This window comes from Gymnogyps californianus, chromosome 6, assembly GCF_018139145.2.
Source record: "Gymnogyps californianus isolate 813 chromosome 6, ASM1813914v2, whole genome shotgun sequence".
Taxonomy (NCBI): domain Eukaryota; kingdom Metazoa; phylum Chordata; class Aves; order Accipitriformes; family Cathartidae; genus Gymnogyps; species Gymnogyps californianus.
The window spans coordinates 36,267,777-36,279,927 of NC_059476.1; the positions used below are offsets into that span (position 1 = coordinate 36,267,777).

Consider the following 12,151-nt stretch of genomic DNA (forward strand, 5'->3'; position numbering starts at 1 on the left):
CAGAGCCCTTCAAACTATGTCCAGCTTTTTAATTTTTTTTAAATTTACTTTTAAGACCTTAAAGACCAACTAACATTTGCCTTGATTTAATCCACAAGTACGCTCTTTTATTTGAAGTCAACAGTCATGGGGGTTTTTATATATATATATATATAGAGGAAAAACTGTTTCTGATCTTACGCTTCCCCTCCTGATTCTTCAGCTCTAAGTATTCCTTGGTGATGGCCCAATTCATAATAGTATTCGCAAAGCACAAGCAGCAAACTAAGGATATAAGCATTAGGAATTTACGTTAAACCACTTTACGATGACAAACAGAGGTCTGTATTATTTATATTAGATGTCTTTTAAAAACCAATGAAGTTAAAGAAAGTAGTATTTGGCTACTTTAGAATAAAGAATTTATCGTGTTACATTTCTGCTGGCTATTTGGAATTCATACTACAGTGCTATACCACCAGTGAGTTTAGTGGTTTGTCTTCCATTTTGATCGAGATTAGCAAATCTTTTGTTTCCATTAGAAAATGGGTAGAATTTTCTTCTCCTGGCATTTAAGTGGCACCACTTTTCTACATGTAGCTTATGCACAAGTAAAAGGGTTCTCTGACAATCTCAGTAGGTGATTAGACTAATAGCTGTTCCACCCAAAAGACAATCCAGATTCCAGTAAGTCATTAGCATGGTCTCAGCCATCAGTACACTCACTGTTAGTATTTTCCTCACCAGCTCCTGAAGAGATCTCCTTAATACAAATCCAAAACACAATAATCCAAATAAATCAAACGGAAGGAGTCAAACAGGGGAGGGTGTGGGTGTGTGTAATTTTTCCAAGCACAGAGCAGGGCATTTGAGAACCTGAAGTCTCTTTCGAAGCTGTAATATTGCTAATAAGGATGACGAACTGTTTCATCAATACTAAAGGCCTATAACCCATAAGAAAATCAAGCCCTAGCTCAGAGACAACCTATCACCGTACCTTCCTGAAAGTATCATGCACATCTTGGAAGGTTTCCCAAATAGCAAAAATCCTTTATTACACTACAGTCTCTCCCCTAAGCAATATAAGCTACACAAATACATCACATTTCTTTTGTACTCTCTGAAAGAGTCACTAGCTTCCCTTAAAAAGGGACTTCAAGCCCAAGTACACTGCAACTTCAAAAATAAATAAAATTGCAAAATGAAGAGCCAATGATTCCTCTCAGTCAGAAAATCATTCTCTTTACTCTTCAGAAAGTTTGTCAGGACAAAGACAAAGCTTTCTTTCAGGCTGGTCTGACTGAAATCAGCTCCAACAGAAATTAAAAAAAAAAAGACATCAGAAATTTTTCAACTTTTTTTTTTTTTTAACATGTGAAAAAGCGTATTTGTTCAACTTGTACTACTCAATGCAACATGTCTATTCATAATCATTCTCTTCAAACATTTCCAAGATACTACGAAAGCAATTACACAGCTCTTCCTTGAAAACATGAAGAACAGTGAACAAACCATCCATGATGAGTTTTAGCAACATCAGTTAATACACTAATTAAGGTGCAGTGGGAAGACTTTGAACTGAGCAGATAAGTGCAGCACTGACAGCAGATAAAATACTCCATTAGCCTGACAGATTTTCAGATTATGAAGGCACCAAAGACTGTAATATTTGATGCCCGTTACCTGTACACAAAACATACGTCAATGCGCATTTCTTTTATATTCCTGAAGTTATTACATGAGCTTCTTACAGGCACTTTAACTTGTGTTTTAATTTTATTATTGACTGAGGGTTTGCCTTTCTTTCTTAAGGGGAGCAGGGTTTCCTCTCTTTAGAATTTGGTGAGCCACCAACTTTCCAGGCTAGAAATTGTTGAAGCGTAAGACCTGTGTATACTAGATGCAATCAGTTTAAAAAAAAAAAATAAAAAAAAATAAAAAAGGAAGAAAAAAACCACAACAAACATCAACTAACCATATTCCTCTCACTGACTTACACATTACATGGAGCATGCATGTATATCTAGGAGAGAGCACAACTGGAAAAGTTTTTATCTGAAAATGTGTGCATGAACTTTTTGAGTTCCTACTCTGTATCTCACAAGTGAAAGGAAAAGGAAGAAGTATTTAAAGGTTGTTTGAAATACATTATACATGAACAAGCTCACACTGTTGTCAAAAATTCTTCAAGATGGAAGGCTTTTTACCTTGACTGTGCTCACACAAGTATACTCATACTGTGTGTTCCAATGTTCTCTCCCCAAGTGGAAGATACATGCTTTAAGAAGTCCTCAGCTTCTTTCAACCTCAGATTTCCAAATGGTTTCCACTGGAGATTACAAGGCAAAAGGGAAAATACATATAGACAAAACATCTTGGAGATCCACTAATTACTTCCAGCGGATCTCCAGGTAGGTGTGATAATTTGCAACAGCCAATGCCCTAAAGCCATATATTTGCTGGAGGTAACAAAGGTAATGTAATATCCTTCCTGTAGGCAAAAGAAAAGCGTTCCCAATCCATTAAGAGCCTCAGGACAAGTGGAAGTTCACATGCAAAGTGAGACTGCCTCTTCACTGTGAGAGGACCAAGAGGTCTTACCATGTTGACTCTGCTGAAATGAAAGAGGAAAGCACAATCCTACTGATAAGAGTCCTTGGGAGAGACATTCCAACCATGACTCAAGGATGCATGATAGTGGTTTGAGAATGAATCATGGTTCAGAGTTAACTCCAAGGTCAGAACACATATGCAAAACCAAATGCAAAAGTGAGATTTTTAAGCAGCAAAGAGTAAATAAATCACTGCACTGCCTCACCACCTGTTTCATTCTCAGTTGAGAACAGGTTTACTGTTCTATTGTCCACAGTGCAAACTAAGGATTAAATGCACCCCCAAGGATTTTTTTTAGTCAGATTCACTGCATTAACTCCAAAAATGAATTTTTTCTTGGAAATCGATAGTCTGCCAACTAACTAAATTCCTCTTATATAAGTTGTACTAAATGAAGTGACATGTTCTTTAGATGTGATCCCCCTCACTCCACCAATAAGAGCTCAGTTTCTTCTCATTATTTTATCCAGACTCACCCATACTGTAAATCACTAAGGATGAATAACTTGTTAATTCCAAGAAAACTTGTGTTTCCTCTTCTTGGTGAAGACTTCCTATTCTTCATAGTAAATACTTCCTGTCAAGAAATTCTTTCCACTGAGGAAAGACCTTCCAAAGCTCTGCCTACCCTAAAGTTAACAAGGTCCTTCACTACACTGCAGGGTAAGCCCAAAGTTTGTTCTTTGTGAAGTTTTTCACCATAGTGTGAAGAACTCTCTGGCAACCCAATCCCTCCCATTGATAACCATATAGAAATTCTTAAGACCATGCTGGGAGTGCGTATAGCCTTAGATGATGAATGCTCTGTTGATATTTAAGTGTTTGGAATATACTCTTAATCAAAAACAAGGAAAAACAATGATATGTCTAAAATAAAACCTGACATGTTTCGAATTTCAAGAAAATTTAACTTGTGTGTTACAAGATTTCAAATACAGTCTTTACTAGAAAGCTTAAAATACTGATCGTGTTGTTTCACCAGTCCTATTTTTTTTTTGTTTTTAAATGCATGTAATAAAGATCAGAACAAAAACCTATTGGTGTTCCTCAAAACCAAGCACAAGTATTTCTTACACATACCTCTTGAGAACAGTAAACAGATACGCTGTCGCTTTAACGCTTATATGAATTTACCAAGTCACTGACATGACGACTGTAATGTAAGGGGTTAAAAAGGCGTAATCCAAGATGAGGACCTTGCTTTGCCAGATGTTTCACAAAAGGCAAAGCCTCAAAGACCTTCTGATCCATCAAGCTTTATCTTTGTAATTGCCAAAGAGATGGGCACCAAACACAAACAAAAGGGGGGGGGGGGGGCGGGATGTGACAACAAAAACAAAAATGGACACAAATACAATAAAGCAATGCATTAAGGTAGAGATTAATCTTGAGTAATCACAGTTCAGAAGATATTTCATTCGTAGGAGAGCAACTGAATACCGAGCTGGGGAATAACACATGAATTTCACCATTACAGCAGTCAACATGGCTTTTGATAGAAATTAGATACTCTACATAAATTGATTTTAACTGTTAGTCTGCTCTCCTCCAACTATAAATGAAAAAAGGTACTCACACATTCTTTGCTTCTAATTTTGTGGTATACTGAATTATCTTCTACAAGTTTATTACGTGTTCTAAGCTTCTACCACTAGCTTTATTCATGAAGTCTTAAAAAGTCTTTTGAGGAAAATGACTGTTCATACAAAAAAATACCATGGAAAAACTAGGAAGGTCAACAATAAATAATGACTGTGTACTTTTTTAAGGAAAAGGCTACATTGATGTATGTATGTCTTCTAGTCGTTGCTGCATTTTTATATGCATTTATGATTACTATGTGCATTTTTATGAGCTTAATAAAACTTACATCGTCTAAAATGTTTGTTTAGAGTGAAAAAAAACCATATTCCTGTGGACTGAAAACTTACCTACAGTGGGCAATAAAGTAACATCACAATGTTGCTTGTTTTCCAGCCCATTTTCTACTGTAAAACTTGATTTCCTTCCAGATCAAGTCAAATAGTAATACTGAGCTATTTACAAGCTGCTGCCAGAGTTTATACGTTATTTTTGCATTGTTTATAAAATGCTTTAGGATACTTCAGGTCAAAAGTTACACTATTACTTTAATTTTTATTAGTTTTTACTTTTGTGGGAATACAGTAAGAAACTATACTGAAAAATACATTTAACATGTATTATGTTGCTTTACCTGTCTCTTAACTTTTCACCTTCCACTATTCCAGATTCTTGAATCTGCTAATTTAACTACTGTGGGGCACTACATATCTGCAAGCCTCTTCACTCATCTTTTGGTTCCTTTTGCATTTCTCTTAATTTTGCATGTCTGTCTCTTCCATTTTCTGCAGAACTGAATTACACAGTACTCCATTAATGCCATAATCACTAATGATTCAACAAAATTAGCTCTACCTTGTACACCGCAGGCTTATCACTGCCCCTGCTCAACTGTAACCAACTACCTTGTTAACATGAAGACGCTCCTCAGAGTATTATATAACTTTTAATGTTTCCTGTAATGTTATTTGTCAAGCATGCTAAAGATTCTATTTCCGTAATTAATTAATGAAGGTATTTGAATAGCAATGGACTAGATTGTTCTCTTTTTTTAACCAACATAAATCTAGAACAACCCATTGCAACTGGTTTATTTCAAGTTCCATGTGCTCGGACAAGGCTTATCTCATACAAGTTCATTTAGGAGACTGTTTTCATAAACTGGGCCTCAACCAAAATAAAAATGGAAAATAAACAAACACAATACTCTGAGGTAAAGATCTCACATGTGTAAGGGAGAATTCTGCACAGTAACATTTCAGAAACAATTTCCTTTTCAATAAAGGTGTCAGGCTTGATGCAGAACCCCATTAAGCTTTCTCTCACTGCTTTGGGTCACAGTAAACACCCAAGTTGAAGAACTAAGTTAAGGATTCCCTCTCTAGACCTCAGTGTGCAGAGCCCCAGTTACAACCAAAGAAAAGATATTGTATTTGGATTACATTTGTGCTCTGGCAACCCAAGTTAGCTGAAAAGTCCACTAAACAGAAACTGTCTATGGGCGTGACCTGTGTCTGACAGTTTCTCAAAAAATGTACCATCCACACCAGCACTAGACTTAATCCACGGGAATAACCACGAAGTGGCCTTTGATATCTGAAGGAAGGTCCTTCCATGGGCCCACACATAACAGCAGGTGAAAGATCTAAATGTAAACTACTTTATGAAACCTCTCCCTTAGCACCATTTGCTGAAATGTTAGCAACAGAGCGCTTTCCAGCAGTACCGCATGACTACAGAAATATAAAGAAAACTACCTGAAAAGAATAGGACAAGCAAAGGACTAAAACCCAACCGTTTTACTGCCTTGTCCCTACCTCTTTCTTCATGCAGACAGAAAAAAAAGTCAGTATAAAGACAAAAAATTATTTTAGCAGTAGACAGAGATGTTGTATGTTATATTAAACCAGAAGAAAGCACGGTTTTCCAAAGGAGAAAGTGACTATCCAATTCTATAATCACATAACCCATAACCAACCTTCTGATTTTCCTTATCTCAGCCTGACAACAAACTTGGCAAATAAGATAGCAGTTAACCATGAAGCAAGAGAAAGAGGCCATCAGTTGTGCACAGAATTAGCCAATTCCTTAAAATATCTAGGAAGAGGAGTGATCAAAACTCACTGCCGGAATCTACAGTCCTTGAGGGAACTGGGCACCACACACACAGAAGTGCTTTTGAACAGATTAGTGAGCTGGGCTCAACTGTCTGACATCGACCTGTCTGACATTAGCAGGATTTGATAAACATCTATCACCAGTGAAAGCCAGTAAGGATCATGGTGGATCAACCAGTTCTCAAAACAAATACAACATCTCAAGTTCCAAATATCCCATATATTTTGCAGTTTTTAAATAAAATACCATCTTATGAGAGGCAATATTTTGCCCGTTCCCTCCCATCAACTAATCTTTTTGTATCTTCTTAGGTGTTTCAGTGTAACATTTCCAAATATCTCTTTCCTTCTGCATGAACATTTCTTTTTTCCTTTCCTCCCTGCACAAAACCCTCTATCTCCTGCACCTAAATAATAAAGAAGCAAATACAGCACATACAATAAACTGTTGTTAGAATACTCAAGATTTCAGGCCCTTTTCCTCTATAAAACAAAGGCAAGATCCAAACATATGCATGAATACATCCTCATTTATATTCTTATTACTCATTATTCAAATATTCTACGGAACAATATCCATGACCCTTGTTTTAAGGGTTTTTCTGTTAGACTAAATAACATATGGTTTTGTCATACAAATACCCAAGCATACTCGGGTGACCTTTGTTTCCCCTAGCCACAAAATCTTAGACTCTTCTTGTTGTCAGAATCAAAATCTTCACCTCTCTGCCTCTGACTGGTTAACTGAGATGGAAATCGATCCCAGGAGATGCAGCGTATTTCCTCCAAGATGCATACACCCTCTATTATTTAAAGCAGCATGAGCTAAGAAGGCTCAGTATGCTAACAAAATGAAACCACACAGCTCTCACTTAGCACTTAATAAATATTAGTGGAGCAGGAGAGCAAACAGACTTCTTTCCAGCAGTGTAATCACTTAGTTACAATACCACAAATCCTTTCATTTCAATGTAAATGTTTTCAATTCCTTGAAGAAGTAGGACACCTGACAAATAGAACATTAAATGATTGTTTATGAATGAGAAACAAAACCAGTTCATGTAACAGTTCTTGAAAGAGGTCAAAATAGAAGCAGTCCCCTACAAAAATCAGATATTTATCCTTTTACAAAAACAGTTATGCTTTAAGGACATTGTTCTGATGCAACACCTGGATTGGTTATACATGCTACAGACTTACATTTTTATAAATAAAAGGTCAATCATACTAAGCATAAATTAATTAATTTGACAATACATGAAAAACAGAATTCACCTCTGGAAAGTTACAAAGAACAGCCACTCAAAAATCTAATAAATACTGTATCACAAATACTTACAAAAAAATCATGACATAAGCAGGGGTGGGGGGAGACACAGGACACCCACCAACAAATCCACAGATAATCAAAGAAAATGAAAGATCAGTGCAACAAAACATACCTCCAAAATTTAATCCATCTCGGGATCAGCCCTTCACAGAACTTTTGCCTCCACAGAGACTACGGCAATTCATTTTATATCTAACATTAATATCAACCACCTGCTTTGACAATATAGAAAGTATATAGCAGTACAGGTTTCCGGAATACGTATTTTTTGCACTAAGAAGCAGTTAATCTATATCCTAGTTCATTCCCAACTACCATTATTATTAACTACTGGTACAGAATTATAGATGCGTGCGGTGCTTGAATACTTACATCTAAGATGAGGACAATAGGAGAGTCAACAATAACACATTGAGGGTTAGCTACACCTGCATAGTTTGACATGCAGGATGTTAATGCACATTACCTAGAAGCATAAATGAACTCTTCAGCAACAAAAGAACACTTTCTTCTCCATAGTTGAAACGGAACAAGACAGGGAGATACAAGCATACACTTACTCAATAATACGAATTCAATTCACTGTATTATCAGAAATAAAGTAGCTCACGTCAGTCATACAAACTTCGATATTAATTTTCACACATCCACCATTAATAGTACCTAATTTTCTGCACGACACAGTATTGTTACAAATTGCGTGTGACAAATTCAAAAACAGTGAAACTTTATCCTCTGAAAATTACTACAGAATTCAGCATGTCCAATTTCTCTTAAAAAAGTAATCTCTTCTTGAGACAACAAACAAAATTTCATGATGATGGGTTGTCCTTTTGTTCACAGGGCTAAGAGCAAAAAGACTACCTTAGATCCTTAACCCTGAAATCAGCAGAGCAACTTTGTATTTCCCTGCAAACTACTGAACAGAAGTTCAATGATACTAGCAATAACCAAAGGAGTACTAAAACATACCAATGCATAGGACAAGATTCTAATTCCACTTTACTTGTGAAAATCCCAAATACTATCACTGACCTTGGTTAGGGTTTGCACCAAAAGGTGTCACTGACTTTCCAGAAATACACTTTTCCTCCCTAGATATTTAATTGAACCAAATCAGTACAGCAAAATAAATCCACAAAACCATTCAACCATGTATACCAGGATATATGGTTAGTAAACTGGGACAACACAGTATCAATGAATGCAGTATTTGCTAACTTATTATTAATGGTACAAATTGGTTAGTACTATAATGTAAATCCAAACTAAAACATAGATAGAATGAATATATAACAACAATTAGAAACAGTATAAAGCTGCCTATCTTTTCATACTGCGTGACAGGAAGAATTAACCTGAAACTTTAGGCATCCTTACTGTCAATCCTGAGAAGACTTCTCCTCAAAAGGGAAAAAAATGCTTTATCATAGAAGTAATTTTCCTGATACCCATACAAAACAAAACAAAATAAAAGTGTCATCCAACTTTTTCAACATTCAGCTTGCAGTAATATCTGAATTCTAGCACTCTGAAAGCCTTCCCAGAGCAAGTACAAGGTCCATCTTCCAATTTAAAATAGGATGAAATTTACTGAAGAAAGCAGGTCAGAGCCTAAGGCACCTTATGTGACGCACAATCACCAGCTCCTCCTACCTCACAGAATAAATACATCAGATGTGTTTAAAGAATTCTTTTCAAATATTGGTTTTTCAGAAAGACAAAAAGTCCCATTTCAGAACTTTTCATGAGTTAAGTCTCTTTCATTATTCTTGGAATCTGACTCCAACCCAATTGTCTCCCTCCAACTTTTGGGACAGGATAGCACCAATTCAATGCTAAATGGTGTGCAACACTGACAACACATTTGCACATAGAAAAAAAAAAATCTTATTTTCAGAAAAATTTTTGGTTTTACACTTTAGAATTAATTGGATGACTCACTCCCCACCCCCCATGCTTTCCAACAGTTGAAATGTTGACAACTACTGTTTCCTGAAATTAAAATAAAGGAGAGTAACTCAGAGGAACCCTCGTAGAGAAGACTACCTTAATGATTACCAGAAAGCAAGGTACAGCCTTTCATATAGCCTCATTCAAGACAGGAAACAATCACAGCACACAGGTGCCTAAGTTTGTACATACCATAAACAAAAAATGCATTAATTTCACAGAGTTACACAGGATACAATATACCTTAATGTCTTCAGTGCTGTTAAAAAGACCTTTAGTCTATTCTTGTTCTGCTTCCACTGAACAGGACTTGAAAAAATAATATCCAGAGGAGAAGGACTACTTTATCACTCTATCACCAAACAGCTTTAAGCATAAGGATAATGCATAATAATTAAGTACAAATACTGACCAAAATACTACTCTCACCTGGACGGTATATCCCTTACTTCCACTGACGAGCAGCTGCTCGCACAAGTGCTCCCAAAAGCTCATTACTGCTTAAATGCAGTCCTTCACCTCAAAAAGCACCAAACATTCTGAGTCAAAGAACTGAAACTGAAAATTTGGCAACCTAGGAAAAAAGGTACTTCTTAATATTTTGTTTTCTGTAGTTGCCTCACGGGTTGATAGTTTACATTTTTTGCTGCACAACATTAAGCCTTAAAATGACAAGGCCATCAAGCTTACTGCTTGCAAAAGGAAAACAACACCTCTTAACACAGATGACTTAATAAGAAAGAAAAAACACAAGATATTACTAGTTTTTAGCAGCCTGAATTGCCCTGCACGCTCTGGGCCACACACTGCCTGCCCGTGCAGTTTTCCCCTCAGGACTCAGCAGCTCAGCACTCAGAAAAGCCTCGGCCAGGAACAGCGGAATTCTCCTTGAAGGAGATGAAAACGCATGTTTAGCAATCTACGTTAAAAGCTCAACAGAGAAATGTGCAACCAAACCCACCCGCTGCCGCCGGGCAGGACCCACCACCACTCACCCGAACGCCTCCGAGCACCTCATCACAACCGCAAGGCGGCTGCGGAACCTTCCAGAAGGCTCGGGGAGGGGCGAGGGGCGGGGCGCAAGATGGCGGCTGCGAGGCCCCTGGCCGGCCTGGCACACGTTCCCTGGCTCGCTCTGTACCAGAGGGATGTGGTGACCGCGTCCTAGGCCAGCAGCGCTGAAATGGGACCGAGTCTAAGGGATGGGCGCCCGGGCCTCGGCAGCCAGCCGTCCCCCGCGCAGGCCGCTGAGCGGCGGGGAGGCGCCGGGCGGGCGGCCTTGTGTGGGGCTCTGGGCGGAGTCGGCCGCTCCCCCGCCGGGAAGCGAGGGGCCGCAGTACGGAGCGCGGCAGCGCCCGCCCCGGCCCTCGCGACGCCGACGGCCGGGTCAGAAGGGCCTGTGCCTGCAAAGCTTAAAAGAGCCTTTTCATTGAAAGAGTAGCTTCGTGAATAAGCCACTTTAAACACCGTAGTTTCCTACTGCCAATGGCTTTCTTTTCTTCTCACTGAATATTAACTAACCATACAGGACAGGCATGAGGTCTGAGTATATGCTAACTCTATGCAAAAAACTTTCCATACTGAAGTGAATCGAAATTTTAAATAGAAATTTAAAGCTGTAAACATGCTTAGGAAGCTTTTTATGAAATGCTCAAGCCAGTTGTATTTGCAGTGGCTATAAAGCAATCCATTGTTCACTCATAATGAAGTACATACATGTATGTATACTAGATAACTAAGTTGTCTGTAAAGCAAAATAAATGTTACACTGCTCCAGTGGTAAAAATCTAATCTGTGCCACAGGCACATAGTATATTCTTATGCATTACATTATGTCATTACTGCATTACAGTATATTCTTACACATTCACTACAGGCTACATTTCAAATATCTTGTAAACATACAATTAAATCCTCTTGTTCATTTCTACCCGTCCTTTATCCCTTAAATGAATATCTAAGTAATTTTTCTCAGGTTTATCAGTTTTTCTTCTCTTTGTGAATGGTGTCATGAGCTGCATTCCTGCAGCTACTGTGAAAGCCATCTATAGACAGCAAATTCCAATTGCAGTAGAGCTGGAGGTAGTCTCCTAGCTACTCCAGTTTATATGGAATAAATGTTGTACTAACATAAAATGGTTCTGTGTCAGTGGAAGTCTTTATTTCATGTTAATTGAGTTTAAAGGTTCATAAAACATTTTATAAGAAATCCTTGACTCATTTTCGCAATGTGATGTCTGGTCTAGGAAAGGTAAAATTGATCACAAAGGAAAACACTTAAAACCGTTTATAAGCCTTGCAACCAAAACTTACATATAAAATCATCCAGATTTCCAAACTGCAGATTGCAATGCAGTCTGAGGCATCGCATGGGCTCACCCTTAAGCATGTTGATAGAATTCAAAGTGTAGGATTGTGATCCTACTAAATTCACTGACAAAACTCCTATGGAGTCTCTATCTTGTTTACAGTACACACTGACCTTGAAAAAGGACAAATGAATTCACTATTAATCACTGCAAAGCGATGCACAGATGAGAAACAATCCTAACGCACAGTAGACATCTGTCCAACAACA

The 12,151-nt window shown here is 37.8% G+C and overlaps 2 protein-coding genes across 4 annotated transcripts in view; both read right to left on the minus strand.

Annotated features, from left to right (window-relative positions):
* Positions 1-12,151, minus strand: part of CTNNA3 (catenin alpha 3) — a 546,120-nt gene that overhangs the window by 197,738 nt on the left and 336,231 nt on the right. Inside the window, exon 1 of one of the 3 annotated variants that reach the window (XM_050898635.1) lies at positions 10,569-10,579. The exons of the other annotated variants lie outside the window; for them this stretch is intronic. The gene's annotated coding sequence lies outside the window, so the exon portion shown is untranslated. Of the gene's footprint in view, positions 1-10,568; positions 10,580-12,151 lie in introns of those variants that run through there. 3 annotated transcript variants of the gene reach the window in all.
* DNAJC12 (DnaJ heat shock protein family (Hsp40) member C12) overlaps positions 6,671-12,151 on the minus strand; it is a 375,633-nt gene continuing 370,152 nt past the window's right edge. The window contains exon 7 of the transcript XR_007766608.1: positions 6,671-6,682. The gene's annotated coding sequence lies outside the window, so the exon portion shown is untranslated. The remainder of the gene's footprint in view (positions 6,683-12,151) is intronic.